Source organism: Vigna unguiculata, chromosome 5 (assembly GCF_004118075.2).
Source record: "Vigna unguiculata cultivar IT97K-499-35 chromosome 5, ASM411807v1, whole genome shotgun sequence".
Classification (NCBI taxonomy): domain Eukaryota; kingdom Viridiplantae; phylum Streptophyta; class Magnoliopsida; order Fabales; family Fabaceae; genus Vigna; species Vigna unguiculata.
In genome coordinates, this window is record NC_040283.1 from 10893277 (window position 1) to 10919828 (window position 26552).

At 29.8% G+C, this 26552-nt stretch overlaps 1 long non-coding RNA gene and 1 pseudogene across 1 annotated transcript; both read left to right on the top strand.

The window, feature by feature from the left end:
• Positions 1-310: 310 nt before the first annotated feature.
• Positions 311-15692, top strand: LOC114184343 (annotated as a pseudogene).
• Positions 15693-17833: 2141 nt separating this feature from the next.
• On the top strand, positions 17834-20734 carry LOC114182976. The gene is made up of 4 exons (XR_003604277.1): positions 17834-18055; positions 18916-18986; positions 20538-20630; positions 20725-20734. It is a non-coding gene; the product is annotated as an uncharacterized LOC114182976 (long non-coding RNA).
• Positions 20735-26552: the final 5818 nt, after the last annotated feature.

Genomic DNA, 26552 nt, shown 5'->3' on the forward strand with positions numbered 1-26552 from the left:
CTCGATCGGCTGGGACGACGATCGGGGTACCTGTCTAAAAGGCTCCGATGCTTAAGTCAGTAATGGACCGATCGGTATATCAGTATAATTGTTGTAATAAATACGCAATTAACAAACCTACCTTTGGGCCCTATTTATAGCTTTCGGCATGGGCCTGTAATTAGGGTTCCTTAATCACGGCCCAATGACCCTTTAATCAAGATTACTGACTCGTTTAATGTTAATTAATTCGACTTAAGTTATTTAACCGTGCGACCGATGGCTGCCTGGCTGGGTTAATTATGTCCTGTTTTTAACAAGCGAACGATCCATGTGCATTGCTGATCAACCGACGAATGCGTGTAAGGGACTGCGCGAATCTAAAGAGATTGATCGATCGATCGACCCGATAGTTGATCCACAAACGGGTCCGATCGACCGATGCGCCATTGGGGATTAGAATGTCAGTCACTGATGTGTTACCGATGGACCGATGGGCCTGAACATGGGTGACTTGTGAGACCGATCAACCAATTGCTTCTTACGGTATAGTGACTTATTTGTGTAACCATTTGACCGATGGTCTGCGAACTTGTTCACCAGGCCGTTTGACCGACGGGCTCTTATCGTTGCTATACAGAGTTTATAGAATCGAGTGACCGATGGTCCTACACAATTTATTTACCGGGCTGTTCGACCGATGGTGTTTTATGTACGATTGGCCGATTGACCTATTGGACGTACAATACACAAGCCCCCCCAGCCTCGAGCGAGTGAAGTGAAGCGAGGAGGTTTACCAGGACCGTAGTGCCGACTGACCGCCGGCTTCTCAACGGTTACTTTGCATCGTAGATCGTGCTTGTCAGTTACGATTTGAAGCGTCGCGAGGTATAGGCCTGTTAGTACACAAAGAGACATTCATTTCATAATTGTTACATTAAGATTAATATTTTTTTTCTACTGCGCAGATTTTCATGATTTAAGGAAGCTAGAACGATTGACATTGGATGGAAATAATAACATGGAGAGTAAATTTTTCAAAAGTATTGGAAACTTGACGTCCTTAAAAGTTCTGTGTTTCATATTGTTATATAAATGACACCCTTCCTGCGGCGGGTAATTATATTCTTATTGAACGTTATTCATGCAATACAAGTTCTAAAAGTTTTTCTTAGTTTCATTGAAATCTTTATACCCTTATTGTTATGACTCTCTCAAGATGTTTTCTTTTTTTTTTTTTTCAAATTTTCGTTCAGGTTGGTCTAAAATGAAGAAGTTGGAAGCTTTGATTCTAATAGATAATGGATTTGAAGGATTTCTTCCCAATTCTTTTGTTAACATGACATCTCTTCGAAATTTGGAACTTTCTCAAAATAATTTTGTTGGAAGGTTTGATTCTAACATTGCAACCCTTTCATCACTTGAATATTTCAGTTTTGAAGAAAACCAATTTGAAGTTCCTTTAAACATGCAACTTCATCTTACTCTCACAAAAAATGGTGATATCGCAAAAAGAAGAAAACAACACAAGACCGTAAAGTGCAAAGGTAAGCTAGCTATACAAGAATAATCATACCTCACAAATAACAAATTTTATTACAATTATCATAAGCAATCAAGATCACACACATGTATTTTATCAGACTCTCTAGAACTTGATTTATCCGAATAAGTGCAACCTGAGTAGAACTTCAGACACTATGCACTTATGGTGGTGGAATAACTCGCCTACCCAAGCTACCACACACAAGGTAAATCATGTTTTACTATCATAGAACCCTATGGTCGTTCTCATGATAGAACTTTATGTCACTCTTACTACTTAATCATCCTTCTCTACATGAGTATGAATGACTAGTAGAGTTTCAGGATTAGCTCCTAACATGTAACTATTCTATTGATCTATTCTTAGTGCACACCCTAAAGATTTAGGTATTTAATGAGATTCCCTTCTTAGGAACACCCATACATTATCACCAATTACAATTATGACTTATGACTTAGACTCAAAGTTCTCCTAATTACCACAATATTCATCAACAACATACAACAAAATTTACATATTTCAATTTAAACAAGATCAACTAACTAAAATCATACCAATTCAAATTTTATCAATCTAATAAACAATTGCACAAATCAAAAAGCCCTCATTTTGATATAAGTTTAAGACTAACTTCCTTTACCTCTAGTGCAGGCCAAGCTTGAAATAACGAAACCCAAAATTGATTTGAGCACCAAAACCATAATCAACCTTTGAACTCGTGAACCCTCTACCTTAACCTAGAGACATTGAAAACATGCTTGGAGCGAGCCAAAATAGCCACTGATTAGCAAGTGAAATCAAAGGCTCTAGTGGCACATGCAACCCAAAAATAGACTGGGCATTGAAGGAGACCAACAAATCAGCTTACCCGAACAAATCAGCTTACCCGAATGGAGAATATATTTGGTTAGACTTAGCAAGTTTGTCGTGGTGAATGTAGCCCCAATCTCTTATCAGGAAAAGGATGATTTTTGGATGAGTTCTCAAAGAAAGGAGATGAGGGTTTTCTTTTCAAAGAGAAATTGTTTGATACAAGAAGGAACTTTGTGTTTATGATTTTCTAGAAGTTGAATTGGGTTTTAAAAAAGAAGAGAAATAAAAGAGGTTTTAAATTATGTCTTTTAGAATGAAACATAAAATTATGATATATTTTTAATTTTGAACTAAAATCTTAAAATCATAATTTTATAATTATATAATTATGGATTAAAATTATAAAATTATAATTTATAAAATTTATAATAATAAAATTATATATGATCGACAATAAAACGTAACATAACAAGATAGTAAACATATCAATCACTTAAGAATTAAGAATTATAACCCTTAAGTTAACGGTTAACAAAAATTCAATTAAGAAAATAAAATTTATTAAATATTTAATATAAAATAAAAATTTCATTCAAAATTTTTAAATTTATCATAAACTTAAAACATAATTAAACCTATTTTATTTGTCTTAAGAGATAATTAAGCCTATTTTATTTGAAGTAAATATCACTTTACTTCAACATGCACTCTCCTTCTTATTCTTAGTGGGTACTAATAAAAATTGATGTTAACAAGTTTGTCTTTTTTATCAGAAAATGACATATTTAAATGGCCCACCACTTTACGACACCTAAACCTTCAGAATAGTAATTTAAACAACAGATTTGTTTCATCTCTGAGGAGCCTTCCACGTCTCCAATTTATTGATTTAAGTCTCAATCAATTAGAAGAAGGGCTAGAAATGAACGGTCAGTATTTTTACTTTATTAGAACATTCAAAAATTACTTTGAGATATTACATTCTAATATTTTTTTAGAATTTATATAATATCACATAATTTGTTAGAAGAATAATGACTCCATTTCAAGATATGCATATGCATCTCTTATTCTTAATTAGTGAGTACTAATAAGTTGATGCTTTCAATTTTGTTTTTATCAGATAATGACACATTTAAATGGCCAACCACTTTACAACACCTAAGCCTATGGAATAACAGATTGAGCAACAAATTTCTTTCATCTCTGAGGGAACTTTCACATCTCCAATATCTTGATTTAAGCGATAATCAATTTGAAGGAGCATTAGATATAATCGGTAAGTATTTTTATTGTTTATTTTATTCGAACATTCAAAATATATTTTCTAATATTATATTATAATATTTTAGAATTAATATAGTAGTCAACGATTTGTTATAAAATCAGGAGTCTAGTAAACATTTACTCAAGTCAATTACAAATCATAATTAATTTATTGTTAAGGTAATTAATATTAAAAATGTCCACAAACTACTGTATATATAATAGTTTATATTATAAAATATTGTAAAGAAAAAACTACACTTATTTATTTAAGTAGATATAACTTCTTTCCGATATGCATCTCCGTATTTTTATTTATAGTGATGCATATAAGTTGATGCTTTTAATTTTGTTTTTTAGCAGAGAATGAAAGATTTAAATGGCCAACCAATTTACAAAGTCTAAGGCTGAGAGCAAATAATTTGAACAACAACTTTCTTTCATCTCTAAGTGGTCTTAAATGTCTTCAATTTCTTGATTTAAGCAAAAATCAATTGGGAGGAGCACTCAATATAAACGGTCAGTATTTTATAGATTATTTTAGGATATTCATTTTTATCGTTTTATTCTAATGTTTTAGAATTAATATTTAATTATTCATTTATTTTTCATAATGCTACCAAGTTTTTCTAATAGTTTCTATACTAAAAATTACTCATTTTAATCTTAAAAAACTTTAATAATTTTTAATCCATATATATTATTTTTTATTTTTTTAACTTTATCATATATAATACCAGAACTAAAATGATTAAAAATGATATGTGTAAGAGATAAAAATAATTTATTTTTAAGAGTAGATAAAATTTGTTTAATTATAGGTCGAAAAAATAATTTTACCTACACTCAATATAAGTTATAAAGTTATAGAACTAATTATATAATTACGGATATAGTATATGTGAAATTTTTATCGTATTTTCTAATTGTTTAGTTAAATTAAATTTTAAAATATTTTTAACTTTTAAAAAAGGAAAACAAGCAACTATTTCTCATAACACAATTCTAATTAATATCATTCTTAGCTATTTCTCTTTTCATCTCATAATTAATAAATAATTGTTTAAAGACGTGAATCCCCTAAATCTTTTAACTATACTAGTAGTTGAAGAAATAAAGTTTATGCTTAACTTCTAAAATATAAGAAAACAATGACCTCTGAAAATTACTCAAATACCCCAACTTAAACGATTGACAGCTGTCCAATTTTCATGTTTTTTGGTAACTTTTCCTTCTCTTAAAGATAACCCGTGATATGCTATTACCATTTCATTGATGGACCAATTTAACCCTGTTATCAAACATCTATTTCGTTTAAATGTTTGCCCATAAATGTAATATCCACTTTCCCGCCTGTTTGAGTATTGTGTGGAGGGAATACTTTGCATTAAGTTTATGGATGTTCCATCCGTTAATAAATGTTAGGTCAGAGTTGGATTGTTATAATTTTTTGATTTGTAAGGCTGTTGTTGCGTGGTTCCTTTCTCCAGATTTCCTATCTTTGTAAAGGTATGCCATTTCCATTCTTTAGTTTTTCGTATGTGGGTTTTTTATTTCACTGCATAGAAGAATTTAGTTTTGGGTTGTTCTTTCTTCTAGGTTTCCTTGGTTTCAAGGTATGCCATTTATGTATCAAAACTTTCTTTGCTTCCTCTTCCGCTCATCTTAAGTTGTTATTTCGTATTTGGGTTTTGTGGGATGATCTTCACTTTAAATAAAGTAGTGCTGGGTGGTTCCGTTGTCTGCACTACTTCTTCTTCGTTCCCCCAGTTTCCCAAGGTATGCCATTTTTATTTTGTGTTTTGAGTTTTTGGTTGGATTCTCTATCTTAGTTGTTTTGAGCCATTTTAGATTTCGTGTTTGTGTTTTCTAAGTTTCGAACCTTGGTGTTTGGTGCTTGGTTTTGTATGTTTCAAAAAAAGTGTTCTATTTCAAGCATTCCGAAAATTTAATTCTAAAAATCTCATTTCAGAAACTTTGTTTCGGAAATTCTTCTCCAAAATTTTTTGAACCGAAAATCTTGAAAATATTGTTTCGGAAAGCCTGATCCAGAATTTATAATCCAGAAGTCACCTCTATAAGGAACATATCGTCATTTTAAAAAAATCGATAGGGTGCATGATGAAGCAATTGCTAATTTTGAACTACAGTCCATTAGTCTTATTTTTTAAGACATGTCCTATCCTATGAGATATTTTAATGTTATGTTTTCAATTTTTCTTAGTACGTCTGTTATTTTTATTCTTTCATGATTTTGTTGTATTCATTTTGAGTAGATTTTTCTTTCTTCATTATTCATTACTTCTAAATCTTTCTTATTCTTTTTCCGCAAGTCCTTTTAAAGAGGTTTACTCATATTTCTTTTTCCTGTTAAAAGGTATGATCTACATGTTTCAGTTTCCATTTTAAAGATATTGTTTTTTACTTTTAAGTTGTTTTTTGCGGATGTCCTTTTAAAGGGTTTACTCATTTTTGTTTCCAGCTTGTAGAGTCAGCTACTAGACAACTGAATCATTGTCAGGTATTGTTATATTTAGACACAACCTCTGTAATTATATTGCATAGTAGTAGAATTGTTTGGTTTTTCTAAGCTTTTTTATATGATTATTGTTGCTATTGAGATTGTTTCTTCAATTTGAAACATTTTACTGATGAATCCAACTTTTAGATAAGTTAAAGCAGTTAGTTATAGCATCTCATATGTGTACCTTCTAAGCTTTTGACTTGCCTAATATATATTCCTTTCTCAGTTGGATTAATTATTTTATCTTGAAGTAAAGACGTATAAAACACGAGAATTCATGAGAAATTATATTCAACTAAAACATGAAATTCAATTAGAAATTATATCTGGAGTTCCTTCTGTTGGATGTTATAATTCCGTTCTTGCAGCTGACTAAAGTTGGTTTTGCCCTGTCTGAATGGCTGCAAGTGCAAAGTTGATATTGTAAACATGTCCAAACAAGAATGAGTTTTATGCAATTCCCCCACATATTTTCTTATTTATAATCCCCATTATATTTTAGATTAATGTTTAGCAAGTCAACGCAGTCAACCTTCAAGAACCTTCAAGAACACGTACCTATGCAGTATCCTGAAGTTGTTTTGTTTGTGGAGGTGTACCAGAATGTTCGCAAGGGTACCAATGTATTTCTCAAATTTAGAAGGACTAATATTTTAGGTTGATGTAATTGCTTAAAATTTGAGGAACCCTTTATTATGAACAACTTCTGTTATATCATAGCTTTATGTAATTGCCTTCTCTTATTTCTATTGTATGTATGAAGATTAGCAAAAAGCTTGTGAATATGTTGTTTTTCATGCTTTGTGTTATACCGTCCTTCATTCCTTTTGATTTTATCAAAGGTGTTGTCATTTTTTCACACTTTCCTGTTTCACAAATTTAAAGATAGCCTTGCGGCATTCTTATGCAAGGCATTCTTAGCCTTGCGACATTCTTAGCTAATATAGTCCTGCATGCATGTTACATTGGTTCATTTGCATTTTTTGATCCACAGTATACATCATTTTACTGTTAGGTATACTAATCAACACACATGAGGACTAATGAACGACCGGTTTCAACTCTTTCCTAGGGGTTTTTGTTTCAATTAGTTTTTTTGTTTTGTTTTGGTCCATGGAAAATTGAAAATTGAAACAGTATGATGTTACGCTGTTATGAGTTTTTGCAGGTTTAGGTATCCTTGTATATAAAGAAATGAAGTTAATTCCAGTTTACCATGGAATGTGTACAGGTTGATACTTCTTGGTATGGTCTTTGGAGGATGTTTTAATGGGTCTCTGAGCTGGCAACTAATCGTGTAGGAGTAGGATGAATGAGAAAACTTCTGTCATTTGCAGACTGAGGAAGATGCTTTTCTTTTCTTTTATGAAATATTAGTATAATATTTGTATCTTTAAATGTCCAATTGGTTACCAACTTTTGAACTTGATTTCCCGTTTGTAAAATTTTTTCTTTTATGAGATAAAGCCTATCCTGATTTTATTTCGTTTTCTCTTTATTTTATTTTATTTTTGTTTCGGGGAGCAAAAATGGATATTATTTATAGAAGAAATAAATTTTAAGACTATGAAATGATAAATTATTATTTAGTAATCATTTGAAATAATTTTATTATTATATATAATTCGATTCTTTTCATTTAGGTCTACAAAATGCAATTTTTTTTTGTAGAATTTCACGTAATTACAATGACAATTTTTTCTTTCTTGTGTTTTGTACTAACTTCTTTTGGAGAAATTGATGAGCAATCTTTTGGAGAAATTGATGAGCAAAATTTTATGAATAAAGTTTTTATGTGTTGATTATTCTTGGAAAATAAAAGCAGGCTACAGTATTGGAAGGCAAGCTTTTGGATTCAGTTATGTATTGTGAGAATTTTAAAAAACAAAACTTTATGTAATTATGATAAGTTGTCTTGCTTGAATGTGTCCCAAAATTAATTTTAAATATAGTTAAAATTGTAAAAACATAAAATACATAATTACAAAATTATATAAACCATAATGTGTCACAATGATGAATGACTTGCTTAGTTAAGTTTCTAACACTAGATAGTTAAGTTTCTTCAAATCAGTAGCATAGAAAATATAAATTATTATTAAAGACCATTTAATAACATGAGAAACATAAATTATTATTTAAAACCATTTAACGCAACTAGATGGTAAAATTTCTTCAATGAAACCTCTGAATGTTTCGGTCTCTTCAAATTAGTAGTATGGGAAACATAAATTACTATTCAAGACTATTTAATAACATGTGAAACTTAAATTATTATTCAAGACTATTTAATAATATGGGAAACATAAATTACTATTTAAGACCATTTAATGTCATAACTTACTCTGTCAATCCATCTTACGTTCAATGAAAACCTGCACAACTTCCAATGAAAATTTTAATTTATCACTGCATTGAAAATCTAAATTTATCATTGCTCAAGAAACCCTACACAACTTCCAATGAAAAAAAGTTTAAATATATTTGCATAACGTCTAAATAATGAATACGAAATCTGAATAAACGTTTGTATAATTTTTTGTAATTATTATTTGTATTGTTCCAGATAATCATCATTGACCACTAATCTAGATAATTGAACCGCTCCATTAATTTGAACTACTTGAAATAAACGTTCTGATGATTCAATTGATTAAAAATCAACTATTGAAGTAATTCATTCATCTCTCTTGATATCCGAATATGGTGCACGTTTGTATAAATATTTTTTCATTATTATTTGCACTGTTTAAGATAATCATCATTACATTGGTCCACACATTTCATCTTCAACACGCCCATGCGTAATGCAACTATCTTGGTATTAGTAAATTACTAAATCTATGCGAATTCCAACTAATGAAAACACAACTTTCAATAAAGAAGTTTTTAAATTTATTGGACCATTAAAATGATTATTATATTTGCCTTTTTTTTAAGTTGATTATTCATGTGTGGACATTACGTTTGCACGAGACCAAAGTTCTCAATATTCGTATATTTTATTTTAACAACAATATGTACATATGCATTTCATTTCATTATAATATATAACTCAATGTACATTTCAAAAAAATAAAATAAAATGTGTGTACCTATCAAGAATTAGTTATTATAAATTTAAGGATTAAATATGTTTTTGATCCCTCAAGTTTCAGCAAAATTTGGAATTAGTCCCTTATCAAAACTTTTGACCAATTTAGTCCTTCATCTTTCAAAATACGTGAATTTAGTCCTTTTAACCAAATTTTGTTAAGTTTATCTGATGTTTCAAGCACATTTCATGATAGTATTTAAGTTAACATTGAAGCAAAAATGTATCAAATAGTGTAAATAATTTAAATACTATCATGAAATGCGCTTGAAACGTCAAATAAACTTAACAAAATTTGGTTAAAAGGACTAAATTCATGCATTCTGAAAGATGAAGGACTAAATTGGTCAAAAGTTTTGATAAGGGACTAATTCCAAATTTTGCTGAAACTTGAGGGATCAAAAACATATTTAACCCTAAATTTAACGTCTACCTTGACAACAATACCTACATTTATTTTTGTTTAAAAATGTTAACATCAATCTTACATTGTATTTGCATTTTTGTTTAAGTTGATTATTCATGTGTGTACATTACGTTTGCACGATACCAAAGTTCTCAATATTCCTATATTTTATTTTAATAACAATATGTACATATGCATTTCATTTCAATATAATATATAACTCAATGTACATTTCAAACAAAAATAAAATAAAATGTGTGTACTTATCAAGAATTAATTATTATAAATTTAATGTCTACCTTGATAACAATACCTACATTTATTTTTGTTTAAAAATGTTAACATCAATCTTACATTGTTTGCATTTTTGTTTAAGTTGATTATTTATGTGTGGACATTACTTTTGCACGAGACCAAAGTTTTCAATATTCCTATATTTTATTTTAACAACAATATGTATATATGCCTTTCATTTCAATGTACATTTAAAAAAAAATAAAATAAAATGTGTGTACCCATCAAGAATTAGTTATTATAAATTTAATGTCTACATTGATAACAATAGCTGCATTTATTTTTGTTTAAAAATGTTAACATCAATCTTACATTACGTTTGTATTTTTGTTTAAGTTGATTATTCATGTGTGGACATTACTTTTGCATGAGACCAATGTTCTCAATATTCCTATATTTTCTTTTAACAACAATATGTACATATGCATCTCATTTATGTAATATATAACTCAATGTACATTTTAAACAAAAATAAAATAAAATATGTGTACCCATCACGAATTAGTTATTATAAATTTAATGTCTATATTGATAACAATACTTGCATTTATTTTTGTTTAAAAATGTTAAAATCAATCTTACATTATGTTTGAATTTTTGTTTAAGTTGATTATTCATGTGGGGACATTACTTTTGCACGAGACCAAAGTTCTCAATATTCCTATATTTTATTTTAACAACAATATGTACATATGCATTTCATTTCAATATATTATATAACTCAATGTACATATGCTCGGAACAAAAGTTCATAAGACATCTGATTATTATACCTTGTTGTCAAAACCACACCCTTCAGATTTATTCTCAAATGTAATCATTTTAATATTTCACTATAATCTAAGTATAACTATAAACTACGTATGGTGTAACTACGGATTATATCGATATATAATGCACCTGATCAATGGTCTTAAATAACTAGATAATAAAACATATTGTCGTAATTAACCAAAATCTAAATGATATATTTACAAATTCACATAAATTAAATCAATAATAACAATACCTTAATTTAATTTTTAACCAATATAATATATAATATTTAAACAAAATACCTACAACAATAATAACACAAAAAAAAAAAAAACCGTGCGTACACACGGGTACCATACTAGTTTATATACAAAACAATATCCACCATGGGTTCTAAAACAAGACAATATACAAAGATATATACATATAAAAAAACCAAAATACTAGTGGAACAAAAGTTCTCATAACTCTTTTTCATTCTTGGTCCATTCATAATAGCTCACATTACATATACAAGGTAAACTAATATAATAAACATCCATATTAATAGAAATATATTTTATATTCATATAAATATATTCTTTTTACGTTAACACTCATCTCATAATAGTCGCATACATTTTCAAATCAGAGAAGTAGCACAAAAAATTATTATTGAATTTCTTCCATCTAAGATACAAGAATCTCCAACAACATTCAATGATTCAAAAGAAAACTCACTCAATAATTACTCGCCAAAAACTTATATTAACTATATCCCACAAAGACTAACAATTACTCGTTACAACCACCACATGTTAAAACTAACCTTAGGGTCTTGTATCTACTATGAAAAATAGCGATACATGAATATTCTTTAAATGATAGTAAAAGAGCAAAATGATAAACTATTATCCTAAATGAAAATTCTTTAGGAATCCTTTTACGTCTCTTTTTTTTAATGGGCACCTTTAGATGCTTTATTAAAAAGTCGCCATTTATTTTTTTCTTGGTTGCCTTGAAAGGTCGTGGAATTTTTTAGTAGTGTTACGCCAATAGACACCTTGAAAGGTATTATGCAGGTCACTAATTCTTCTTGACGAGCACTTTGATAGATAATCTCGTGCCGACTTGGTTGTCTTTTAAATTGATCTTTAAATTTCATTGTTGTGAGAATTTCTACTTTCAAGATTTTAAAAAAGAAAATGTAATCTTAAAAATCCAATTAACATAACGTAAAAGGGAAACAAAAAGAATCAAAAGAAGAAATATATGAACAATAAGCCAAACTCAAAACAAAAAGAATCTCCTCACAAGGAAACATTATTCTTCAACATGCTTGATGAGATAAATGAAAAAATATTCTTCAAATATCATTGTAAAGAAACATATAAAAATTAAGTGATCATATTTGGTGATCAAATCCCAAAAAATCAAATAGAAGAAAAAAGAGAGATCGAAAAAAGGAGAATTCAAGTGATCTTGAGTCATCATATGATAAAAATAGAATTATAATTGTCAACCGATCATAGGATGTCCTCACAATGCAAGGCATTGAACAATTAGTTCTAGAGATCTTCAAACCGACCAAACAACATTCACCATACGTCATATAACCCTAGAATGACACATGGTAGTAGAAGGTGTGAACACTACACACTGCCATCCAATTGTTTGTGATATCATGTATTATAAAAAATTCATTTTGGACGTTGGGAAATATTTTACCAATACCTCACTATGGACGCCAAAATATTCTACAATTTCTTTATCAAATACTTAGTAAAAAGTATTGGAACTCTTTTACCCAATATCATACATGCTAGAAATATTTCTAACTATCATTTCTACCTTTGTTTTTTCTACGAAAGTGGTGTAAGTAAAGTTACTAAAAAGTTGAATTTAGATATATTTCTTTCATTAAACATGGTCAACTTTTAGGTTAAATTTACATTAGTTTTTGGAAAAGGAATACTTTTGGTTATTTGAAAATATACTAGTTTTGTAATGCTTCTGAGTAAAGAAAAATATAACTTTTCATGAATGTTTGTTGATTTTTATTAATTCTTAATTTATTTTTTGCAGGATTATCGAATTTGACGAATCTTTATCCAAGCGACAATAATATCCATAATTTTGTGGTCCATCAAGGCATCAAAGAAAAATGATTTAAAATGGTCTAATTTATTGTTTGGGAACAAAGAAAAAGATATATTAGCTAAATTTATAATGCCAACACATTGTTGAATCTCATAATTTCGTCAAAGTTCATATATTTACTATTGCACAAAATATATTTGTCACTTCCTTATAAGCATATATGACCTTATTTACATTTATTTTTAATTCAATTTACATATCTTTCAGGCACAAAAAGTCTCAGTAGATTGGATGTCCTTAATTTAGATGGGAATATGATAGATGGAAACAAACTAAGAGAGTAATTACGAGCTTTATCATCATCCATTAGAGAGCTTTCCATATCTGACAATTACTTGAAAGGAACAGTTGTAGTTGACGGTAGTAATATTTATGATATTTACAAAGAGACATTCATTTCATAATTGTTACATTAAGATTAATATTTTTTTTTCTACTGCGCAGATTTTCATGATTTAAGGAAGCTAGAACAATTGACATTGGATGGAAATAATAATATGGAGAGTAAATTTTTCAAAAGTATTGGAAACTTGACATTCTTAAAAGTTCTGTGTTTCATATTGTTATATAAATGACACCCTTCCTGCGACGGGTAATTATATTCTTATTGAACGTTATTCATGCAATACAAGTTCTAAAAGTTTTTCTTAGTTTCATTGAAATCTTTATACCCTTATTGTTATGACTCTCTCAAGATGTTTTCTTTTTTTTTTCAAATTTTCGTTCAGGTTGGTCTAAAATGAAGAAGTTGGAAGGTTTGATTCTAATAGATAATGGATTTGAAGGATTTCTTCCCAATTCTTTTGTTAACATGACGTCTCTTCGGAATTTGGAACTTTCTCAAAATAACTTTGTTGGAAGGTTTGATTCTAATATTGCAATCCTTTCATCACTTGAATGTTTCAGTTTTGAAGAAAACCAATTTGAAGTTCCTATTTCTTTTTTTCCCTTTGCCAATCATTCAAACCTTAAAGTCATATGGGTGAAGGCAATACAATCATATTGGACTCACAACACAATTTGCACACTTGCATTCCAAATTTTCAATTAAATAGACTTAGCTTATCTTCAAACATTCAAACTAGTTCTTTTCGGCTCCCAAAATTTCTTCTTTATCAAAAAGATTTATATACACTACAATTTAGTAGTTTGAAGTTGGAAGGAAGGTTTCCTCATTGGTTGTTAGAAAACAACACAAAATTGATTGAAGTTAATTTTATAAATTGTTCTTTGACTGGTACCATGCAATTACCATTGCGTCCTCTTCTTGGATTATGGAATATTGATGTGTCTAACAATATCATAATTGGTGAAATTCCAAGGAAGAATATCAGTTCAATTTATCCAAACTTGCAATATCTTAATATGTCTAGAAACCACTTCCAAGGTTCAATTCCTCGTGAGCTTGACCGAATGAAGTTGTTGAGGGAGTTGGATTTTTCAAACAACCAATTGTCTGGACAAATATCAGGTGACATATTTGAAGCCGGACAAGAACTCATTTTCTTGATACTTTCAAATAATAAGCTCGAGGGACCAATCTTTCCAATACCCACTAATTTGGAGTCTTTGTCATTGAATGATAATAACTTTAATGGTAAACTTTCGAGCAACATTTTTAACACATCCATCATTTCATTGCACGTAAGTAATAATCATTTGGTAGGAAACATTCCATGCCTTTTGACAAATTTGTCAAGATTATCTAAGCTTCGAATGTCCAATAACCACTTTGAAGGATTCATTCCTTTAGAATTGACACAACAACTTAGAGATCTAAGATATTTAGATCTCTCCCAAAATAATTTGACTGGTCTTGTACCATCATTTCTAAACTCTTCTGTGAAATTTGTTTATTTGAGCAATAATGAATTAACAGGATTGTGAAAAAAAAATGTTCAATGGAAACTCTCCTTTAGTGATGTTAGACCTTAGCCACAACAAAATATCTAGAAATATTCAAGATATGATGCAAGACCTTAGTTACACAAAGTTGAATTTTCTCCTTTTAAAAGGTAATCACATTAATGGGGTATACCTAAGAAATTATGTCAGTTGATAGATTTAACCATGTTGGATCTTTCAGACAATCAATTTTCTGGAGAAATTCCCCATTGCTTGGGGAAAATGCCTTTTGATAATAAGAACCTTGATCCATTATTAAAAACATCAAAGGGAAGCTTCATTGTTGAAGAATATACGAGTCAACCACCATTAGCATCAGAGCATAAGAAAGAGAAAGCAAGTTTCACTTCAAAGAGAAATACTTATTCTTACATTGGAAGCATCCTTGGTTACATGTCTGGAATTGATTTGTCCTTAAATAAACTGAAAGGAAATATTCCACACGAACTTGGAAACTTGACGAGAATTCGAGCATTGAACTTGTCTCATAATGATTTGACTGGACAAATTCCATATTCTTTCTCAAATTTGGTGCAAACAAAGAGTTTAGATCTTTCTTTTAACAAGCTGAGTGGTCAAATTCCTCCTAAGCTCAATATCCTAACCTCACTTGAAGTATTAAGTGTGGCACACAACAACTTATCAGGCCCGATACCTGAATGGACAAACCAATTTGCCACATTTGATGAAAGTAGTTATGAGGGTAACCCATTCCTTTGTGGACCTCCACTACTAAAGAGTTGCCATCCATCTTCTACAATTTTTCCAAAGGACTTAAGTACTGATAGAGATAATGGTAGTTTGGTGGACATGTATGTATTTTGTGTGAGCTTTGTTGTATCATACATATTAGCATTGTTTGCAACCATTGGAGTTTATATATCAGTCCTTACTAGAGCCAAGCAAGGTTTTACTACATGGAATTGGTAGTTTAAATTGTTATTACTTTATTGTGGACATTTTATTTTAGGTTTTTTAATGTGAGGATTATGTAACATGTACCATGAATCCTAGGATATCTATTTAGGATATCTATTTCAAAGTTATTCAATAAAATAAATCATGCAAGTTTTTGTAATTAAAGCTAAATTATGTATATAACAAATAAACATTAACTTCATTTATTTCTAATTTAAATGAAACCTAACTCTAACCAACAAATTCATCACATTTCAAACATATATGGACTGAACTTAATTGAATAAATGTAAGATATTAACTTCTTAAATGGAGGCATCTTGTATTAGAAACACAATTTTGGTACCCAAAAACATCCCAAACAACATATAAAACTTAAAAACTTTAACATATTCAACCAACACCTCTATTATTTTATAATAATATAACTTTCCTATCTTCTAAATTGATTAAGGTAGGTGGAGGATAAAACTCTCACAAATTAAAAAAAAAAAAAAAAGAAGAGAGGTTAAAGTCACGGGATCAATTATTTGAGAAATATGAACTTACCCATATCAAGATTATGATTGGCTTAGCTTGGTCTATCCTACACTGCATAGAGGTGTGACTCAATCATTAAAAAATGGATAATTAATCTTGAATTATACAAAAAGTGCAGAATATTTTAGAAAAATGAATTCTTAGAATAAATGAAGAATATTTTTTGGATCTATTTATAATAATTTCTTGAAGAATATATTCATTGTTCATTTAATTCAAAACTACATATCTTAACCTTAATAAAATGTGCTTACAAAGTTTTTTTTACAAGCCATGCACCATAAACAATGCTTCTTTTAATGCACTTTAATTAGACTCAATCATAGACGATGAAAAGTTAGGCTGAGTCTAAAATTTATCTTATTTAAAACATTGGAAAAAAACTATTAAAATAGGAAATGAGAATGGAAAGCTTATGTAGTATAGTACAAGAATCTATAATAAGCTTAGAAAGGTTTAGACTAAGGAAATAACAAGTTGTTTGTCAAGAAAATTGATTTCACTTATAACAACTTTTAAAACGCTTAACTATAATTAATAATTAGGATTCAATTATTCAAGAGCATAATAATCTAACTGTCATAAATCAATCTTTCTATTTGTCCTTAAGTGTATGTATGAAAATGTAAAGTCCAATAATCTTGTATAAACACATAGGGAAGAAGTTATGGTCTTGATAAGGGACAACAAGCTAACATGATCTAAGTTAAGATTTTTCCCTGACAAGATTTTTGGAAAGAAAAATCGTGATGAAATTGGTTTTCGCATGGAGATAGAAACACTACCTTTTCCCTATCATTGCTTTATGTAAAAGAGAATTTATTATATTACAATTCCGAATGATGGTGATAGTGTTGCCGAGCAATATGTAGGAGAAAATTCAATTTTCAAGGATGATGATTGTGTTCTTTAACCACCGAAGAGATTGAAGAACACATTTTAAAAATTTCTATACATCATTATGTTCTATTGAGATCTATATCGAGATTGAAGTTCAGAAAAATAACTTATAGAATTATAAAATAGGTTATGTTTAATCTAGTGACTCCGTTGAAAGAAGATAATGTAAAACTCACAAATTTAATGAGGTTAATTTTTGCTAAATGAACATTATGATACTATTAAAAAAATAATTTAATTTTAATTAAACAAAGAGACACTTAAGTCATCCTAGCTATTAAAATTTAAATATTTATTAAATATATCTTAAATTAAGTTGATGCATATTTAAAAATAATTTTTTTTTCTCAAACCGACACTTATAAATTGATTTTTTTGTATTAATTTAAATGTGTTTTCACCTTCATCAATGTGGAGATGAGTCTATGTGCAATTTAATATAACTTTGTAGCAATGTTGAAAAGAGAAGAAACGTCTAAATATTACAAAAAGTACATCATCAAAATTGAAATAAAATGTTTCGAATGAAACATGCACACAACTTCAATTGTTAGTGCTTAAAAGTTCACAACTGAAAAATCTAAAAAGAAATGATTGAAATGAAACAACCACATACAATTTCAACTCAGGGATAACTCACTACAAAAATAAGTAATTTTACCGGAGGTTATTTAGTTGAGGTTTTAATAACCTCCAGTAAGAAATACATGTACCAGAGGTTTTAGAAACCCTCTTAAAATACCAGAGGTTTTTTTAAGAACCCCCATGAAATTTGGATCTTCTTTTATTTCTTTCATTTTTCTCCTCTTTTATCATTTTTAGTTAAATAACTTTGCCTTTCCTGTTACCTCTTTTTCATCATGTTAACCTATGAGGAAGAAAATTCAGGCTTCTCGTGCGTCACCACCGTGCCTCCACCATGCCTTCGCGTGTGTGCCTCCATTATGCCTTCACCATTCTTGTTTGAAGTTCAAGGTAATGAACTACACATAGCAAAAACATACGAGAGTTCAAATTTTCTTTTTCCATTTTTTTCTTTCTTTGAAGCTGCTCCAAAAGATCAGATTCTACTGAGGAAGCTTGGTGCCTTGGATATTCTTCGAGTCTCATTGTAAATAATTCATTTCTTAAGTTCAATTTTGATTTTAATTATTCTCTTTATCTTTATTCATGATTCATTACTTCTCCACTGATCAATTCTTCTTTCTTTGTTTTTCTCATCTAAATTGACTTTGATTCACTTGATTTGATTGACTATAAAATTTTCTTGCATTTCAACACTGGATTTGACAGTTAATTTCGTTCATGATAGTTTTTCTCGTTAATTTTAGGTTTTAAATTTTCGAATTCAGAGTTTTACTGAATCTTTTTCTTCATTTTAGTTTCTATACACAATTTATGTTAATAAAAACTATTTTACATCACCAATTCATTCATTGAGCCATTCCATAGCAAAATACGAAGCATGCCTTGCACATTCACACATAAACACTTCATTGTCAAATACCAAACCAATACTGATAAGCAAAATTAGTTTCTGTACATGAATAGTTTAGTTTTTTTCTTTCATGAAAACATCTGAGTATGCTTGACTACTGATTGCAATTTGCAGAAGAATTTGATCTACATATCAAGGTTAATTAACATTTAATGCAACCCATAACCAAAAGTATGAAGTAAATTATTCATTTGATCATGGTAGAGTATGGCTCTCTATATGTTTTAGGCATAGATGTTGAACTACACATATCCTGCTTCACTTTGTTTTAGTCATTCCCAATCCTAAGAGCAAAAGTTCCTTTAAATCTAGTTTTTAATATTTTTCTTGTGCACAGAACAATTGGTTTAATCTGTTTTGAGCAAGGTTGTAGAGGAGTTTGACAAGTGAACAAGCCAAGGTGAAAAGGTATGACAATTTAATTACTCATAATTTCCTTAGTTTTTAGATAATCGACCTGTCCTGTTATAAGTTTAGTACATTCCTAGTTGTACTGGTTCTTACTTAAGTTGACTTTGTTGGCAAGTTGTTCTTGATTTTCTTCACTATCTTGTAACTTCCTAAGCAAAAGTAACTTTGATTGATCTTGTTTCTCAAAGCAGTGGGTCTGTTGTGGCAGATAAAAGGTAACATAACTAGTGTTTAACACATTCAAGGATCTTCATGAAACTTAAATAGCTATAATTTACAAAAGAAACTATACTGCTACTTATCCTCCTGATGGATAAATTAATTTTTCTTATACTAGTTATATTTTGTTTATTTGAGTTGCATTAGCCATTGCATGACTATGCAGGAGGGACAAGCTGATACCACTCTTGAATTCGTAGAACAGTGAGAGAGAAGGGAGTAATATGGAAGAAAACAATTTAGGAATTGTTATTAATATGAGCATTGAGAAAGAATACAAGAACTCTTCTCCAATCTACAATCAATTAATATATATCGTTAAAAGGAGGACGAGTTTTCCACTGAACCTGGAATCTTAACTTTGAGATTTCCATTTGAGATCACAAGAGGTAGGGAAGACGAGGTAGTACACGATTTTCTACTTCACTTGTTTGTGTAATATTTAACCCTTCATAGTTGTAATCCTTATCACTAGATATTTACTGATAGCTTCTGTAGTGGGAGTTTTTTCACAAATTTCTCTTGCAAGATTATAGAGAGAATAAGGGAGCAATATAGAAGATCTAATGTAGTAGAATATCCATTGGGAAGATGACTTGATTGACTCCTCACCCTTGCCCTCTCATTTTCACAAGCATGCAACATTAATGGACTTCCTTTGCAGTGCAAAAGTTTGCATCTGTTACACTCACAAGCTTTAACATCTCCAACACTAGGGGCAGTTTCAGCCACTTAAACTCCCAATGGTTGGAATTCTACCATTTCATTTAGAATCAATGCATTCTCCCCTGAATGCCAACTTTAGGTTTTTATGTTTTTCTTGTATTTTTTTTCTTCTAATTGTAGAGTGATCTTTTTTAATCATAAATGAATTTGGGAAACTATGACTTGGTAGCAGAGTCGTGTTTTTGGGAAGTCTGATTCTAATAATGAAAGTTGTGTTTCTCGATCTCTAATTTTTTAAATAATATCACATATAAAAGAGAGAAAGAGTAAAACAAACATCTTTAAGTCACAATAAATAAAAATAATGAAAATTTATTAACTTTTAAATAATTAATTAAGTTTAAACTTCTAGTAAATTTAAGTACTTTTACTTGAATCTTAAATAAATTCTTTTTATTAAGTATTCAAACTTTTTATATTTTTTAACAGATTTTTTAATTAAGTCAATATATTTAATTTTTGTGTTAACTATATTTTTTTAATTATTTGTTTTCTCATATTAAAAATATAATATTTTATAGTTAATATAAAGTAATATTGAAGTTAGTCTAAAATCATGCAAGTCTCTGTTTTGGGTATAACATTATCTTATGTTGGAAATAGGTCCAGTGAATTTCACCCAGACCGAGAAGAGTAAGGCGTGAAGGATCCTACATTTATGAGGAGTTTATGCCAACTGGAGAGACAAATGTTAAGGTTTGGCAGTTTTTAGAGTTATGTTGCTTTCTATTCTTTGTTTAAAAAATCATTATCAAGTTCCTAGACTAATGCAATTATCATTTAATTGCAGAGTTGTTACTCAAAATGAAGGAAGATGAACTAAACTCAATTATTGTTGAAATGAGACAGCATTAGGAGTTTCAAACCCCAGATAGGACAGTAGTGGGGGTTTCAAAAACCCCAGATAGTAATAAGGGTTCGAAAACCCTAGGGAGTTATGAAGGTTCCAGAAACCTTAGGCAGTAGTGGGGGTTCCAGAAACCCCAAGCAGTAGTGGGGGTTCCAGAAACCCCAGTAGCGGGGGTTTTGAAAACCCCCGGTAAGTTGTGCTTTTCCAGGGGTTGATAAAAATCCCTGCTAATCTGTTAGCCACGCTGGTCCTTCCAGGGAAATTCCAAACCCCTGGTAAAACTATTAGTGGAGGTTAAAACCCCCAGAAATGCCAAATATAACCCCCACTAAAATTAATTTTTTTTGTAGTGACTAGGGCTGGACATAATTTACTAAACTATACTAAACTATAGTTAATTGTACTATATTAAACTAAAATATACTAAACTATTCATAATAATAATTGAACTGTACTATAAAGTAGTTCAGTTTTAAGAAACTAAACTTATGTTAAGTTAACTATTGAACTATAGTAGATTGAAAGAGCAAAATACCTCAAATAGAATATTGGTATTAGGATAAGAATTGGACTTATGTGTTTTATGTCTTACATTCTATTCTTTCTCTTTCATATTGAAATATTTATTTTATTTTGTCTTAATTTTTTTCTTTACTCTTTCTTTGAGAAAAATATAAAATATTTATAAATAATTTATTAAAAAAAATTATAAATTAATTCAATATCTTATTTTATTTTTAATGAATTTTACTATGTAATGTTATTTTTACGTTATGATTTTACAGAAGTTATTTTTAAAAATTAAATTTTGTGACAGCTAACATTTTTATAATTTTTTATTTATATTAAAGTTTTTTGTAACTTAAATATTGAAATTAGTATAATAAATATAAATATTGGTACTAACGTATTTTTTATTTTAAAATCTTATGTAATATTATTTTTTTAGTTTTAAAATATTTATTATGTGGCATCAACTTTTTTAAAGAGAATTTATTTTAAAAAATTCTTAAAATATTAATTTTAGAACTTCATAAAATTTCTATAACATTTTTCACACAAATATTAATGAATAAAAATGTTAAAAAAAATATTAATTTTGAGAATTTTCTAAAATAAATTCTTTTAAAAACTTTTACGCAACATAATAAACATTGTAAAAGTAAAAAGTAATATTACATAAGATTTTAAAATATAAAAAATAATTTAATATCGATATTTATATTTATTATATTAATTTTAATATTTTAATTACATTTTAAGTTACGGAAAACTTTAATATAAATAAAAAAAATTTATAAAAATGTTAATTGGTGTATTGAAGTATGATGCATATTTCAAGTATTATTTTCTAAGCACTTTCAAATTATAAACTTTAAATTATTATTGTGTAGTACAATCATATGTAATTAATGCAATTCAATTCAAAATAGTGTAATTCAGTTCAAAAATAGTGTAATTCAATTCAAAATCAATGCAATCAGGTTAAAAAATAGTACAATTCAGTTCAAAAAGAGTGAAGTTTATTCAAAATCAGTGCAATTCAGTTCAAAAACGGTTCAAAAACAGTGTAGTTAAGTTAAAAATGAGTGCAGTTCAGTCCAAAAATAGTGCAGTTCAGTTCTGACGTAGTGCAGTTCATAAAACAGTTCAGTTCAGTTTATATTATAGTGCAGTGTAGTTCAGTCCAGTTTATTTTTAAGAATAACAGTTCAGTTCAGTTCATCTGAATTATTTTTCAGTTCAGTGCAGTTCATGCGAACAATTTTTTAGTTCAGTGCAATTTTTGGTAGTGCAGTGCAGTTTGGTTTATTTTGCCCAACCCTAAGGATAACACAAGGATGAGGTAAGGATTATTAGTATACAAGAACCTCTAACAAACTTTTCTCATTCGTTATTTAAATTTATAAAAAGTGGATGAAAATTTGATACAAAAGCGCTTCATTCAAATTTAATACAAAACAAACTCGTTCAAAACCACAAAATGAATTATGTATTACACATTAAAAAGGATTGAGCAGAATTGAGAATATATCCTCTTTTATGGGAAATCTAGAGCAAAGATTTTGAGAATATAACCACTGAGAAACTTGGCTAATAGTTCTTCTGCTTTTTGAGTAACCCCAATAATTTATTTGGCTGGTTCTGCAAGATATACCTCAGCTCCAAAGTCCACAGTGTAATTTTTCTCTTAAGACTCACATAAGCTGGCATATCAAAATAGTCTCTCTTTTTTTAACCATCAGTAAAAAAAAATACTAAAATTAGTCACTATCTTGAACAATACAAACAACATAATAGTGTCTGTGGAGTGGAAAGGGACAATTCTTCAGCATTATAAACATTATCATCGGAAAATATCGATGAACCATGTTTCCTTGCTATGATTTGACTAGCATTATCAAAACTCAAAAAATATTATTACAGGCCAAAGTTAAAAAATATTATTACAGGCCAAAGTTAAAAGGCATTTAGAACTTGTTTGATTCCTTTCTCAATCTTTGGTTTCAAAATTGTTTTCTAAAAACAATTTTTTTGAGTTCCTATGCTACTAAAAACTTGATTTGAGTTGGAATGTATACTAATAATTAGTGTAATCTTTTGAGTTATAATTTTTTTGAAAGAATTACACTTTAATAATTAGTTCGTATGCTACTTCAAACTAAATTTGAGTTATAATTTTTTGAAATAATTAGGTTTTAATAATAAAATATGGCTGATATTGTATTGATGATAATTTTTATTAATATATCATTCTTATATATGTATAAAATCTGAAATGTAGTTGAAATTGTTTTAGTAGAGCAACCAAAATATGGTTTCAAATCAAACCTCGTCATCTAATGAGATGGTTTCTATTTACAAAACTATAATATATAAATAGGTCCTCAAAAGCAAATTATCTTTCTTGTCACATCTTGTGTTAAGATCGAAAAAAGCATTCACAGAAAGTGAATGTTTATAAGCAACATTATTACGTGATGTAGAATTTCGCAACACAAACTATTTAACATGTCTTTTAAACTAAATTCTTACTTTGTGTAGTAATGAATCAAAGTTGGATAAATGTGAATAAGTGATGTGTATGAGAATGACTTTGAAGAATTTCTACAATTTGCTCAACGACATAGGAGTGCCTTGAATAGAAAATATATTGTCCCTGTGTTAATTGTTTGAACGAGAGACAACAACAAATTCAGTTGATATGAGGGCATTTTCTATAATATGGTATCCTAAAGAGTTATACAACATGGACCTGACAAGGTGAAGTTGTTCACCTTCGAACTGTATCTCAAAGTCAAGTCAAGAGTCTAATCTACATTGTGAGAATCTCATGAAATATATGATTCACGATATTGGAAAAGATAATTTTCCACGAGCACACATGTATGATTTATTGAAAGATGATTCAAGAAAGACTTTATATCCCGGTTGGACAAGTTTCACTTATTTGTCAATGATATTAAAATCATTTAATATTAAAGCCAAAAATGGGTGGATGGATAAAAGTTTCACTGAGTTGCTCGAACTATTGCATCAAATGCTCCCATAGGGTAATACATTGTTAGCCCATCATTATGAGGCGAAGAAGATACCATGTTCAATGGGTATGGAGCACCAGAAAATTCATGTTTGTCCCAATGTTAAGGCTATTTCAACAAAGAAACAAGTATATTTTTCTTCATTAGAAAGATACACTTCCTAAATTAACATAAATTTAGTATATAAACAAACTAATTGCCAACATAGGGAATACTCCTGTCTATGGTTTTCTTGAGCATCAAAATATACTAAAATCTGAAAATGAAAAAATGGAATGTCAGTCTTACATTCAAAAGTAGATGGAGAAATCCAAAAAATGAATTTACATATATTAATGCATAAGTTGAACTCGCTACTTTAGCTATTAAGTAACTAATTCCAAATCATTAATTAAATTTCTTCTTTAATAGGTCTCACTATCAATTGATGATTATTTATCCAATGGACATTATTGTCGTTTAGTTATGTTCATTGCATAAGAACATACCTTAAGCTTGAAAGGTATATTGCAAAGGTATGTGGTAATTACAAAAATCATGTGTTATTTATATAACAAAATGTCTACAATATGTCAGGAGATAAATCCACTTCATCTTCAGATAACTTCTAAATGATTGCTCATAAGGTATTACTTTCCATTAAGTCTAATTTATAGTAACTTTTATTATTGTTTCATATATCAATTACATAAATTTCATATATTAGTGTAATAGGCAACAAGAAAACTGAGTGTAGATACTATGTTATGTACAAGATGTGGATCATAGCTCGTGCTAGTCTCAAAGATTCTTGGAATGAGGTAAAACATCAAAAGATTAATCTTTGACTTTGATATATGTTGTTATGAAATAACTAATATACAATCCTAACTAGAGCTTCTTAACACTGTTGAATGAAGAATTAGGATTTGAACCAATTGAAGAAATTGGGACTGCATGGGTCAAATACTTCTTGCAACCTAAAAAATAGTTAATATGTCACTAGTGCAGGGAAGGGAAACGAAAACAGTTATTTTCCACTTTTGGCTTCGGGTTCGCACCCGAGGCATATATTGTCGAGGTAAAATGACACTCCTTATGCCTCAGTTATCAACCCGAGGCATAAAAAACAGTTATTGCCTCCGTTTCCACCAACCGAGGCCTAAACTCCTTTTCCCACTCTCTCTTCAAACCCCTTTGGGAGAACAAGTTCATCACCACCGTGCTTGAAGACATCACCTTTATCAGCATCCATCAACACCCAGATGAACTTTTGCTTGCTCTTCTCCAACCCATTTGCAACCTCCTTGATTTGTTCCTCAAAGAAGCTTGTTGTTGTCCCAAACGACACATACATCGCTGGCCTTGCCTCTTATCGATCGAGCCACTCAATGCAAAAGTGCTTCCTTTTTTTAGTCTTCTCAATGGACAAGTGATTGAACGACCTAGAGCCTAGTGGCTCTTTCTGCCAATGATCCTCTCTATCAGCTCCATGTAAGGTCCCTCGAGAGCCCTCGTGGTGTTGTATATGATCCCTTTGTTGAACTTGTGAAACACATACTAAGAGGTGATGAAAGAAACAGCGGCGGTGGAAGAAGCAGCGACGTTAGAACAATCTCGTTGACGGTGAAGTGGCAGCGCAGTGGCAGTGCAAGCAGAACGAAAATGCAGCGGTGCAGTGGAGTTGCTCGAAGAAGAAGAAGATGCAGTGGTGGCCACAGAACAACCTCCTCCACGGTGCAGTGACAGTGCAACGGTGGTGAAGCCGGAACGAACGGCTGGGGCGTAGTGGAAGAAGAAGAAGAAGAAAAGATTTGCGATGCTGTGTGGGGAATGCTTAGAGAAGAAGAAAATCACAGAAGGTTTGCGCTACTGCGAAAAGATTTGGGTTTTTTTTAACCCTACGAAGCGATACTGCCTCGGTTAATTCGAAATTGAGGCATATTGTCTTCTTATATGCCTCGGTTGGCAGGAGGACCGCAACATAAGGTTCCTACTGCCTCGGTTATAAAAGAACCGAGGCATATTCTGTCAGTGAATTAATAAAAAATTAAAATACTGCAAATTAACTGCATCGAGTAAAAAGAACATGAAGCAGAAAAGCTATTAGGCCTCGGTTCAGTGGTAACTGAGGCATAAAAGCAGGTAAAAATTTTCAAATTGTGAGGACAACGTGAATTTGTAAAAATTTTAAGCTATATGCCTCGGTTAGTATAACAACCGAGGCATAAAAGGTGACTTTAATTA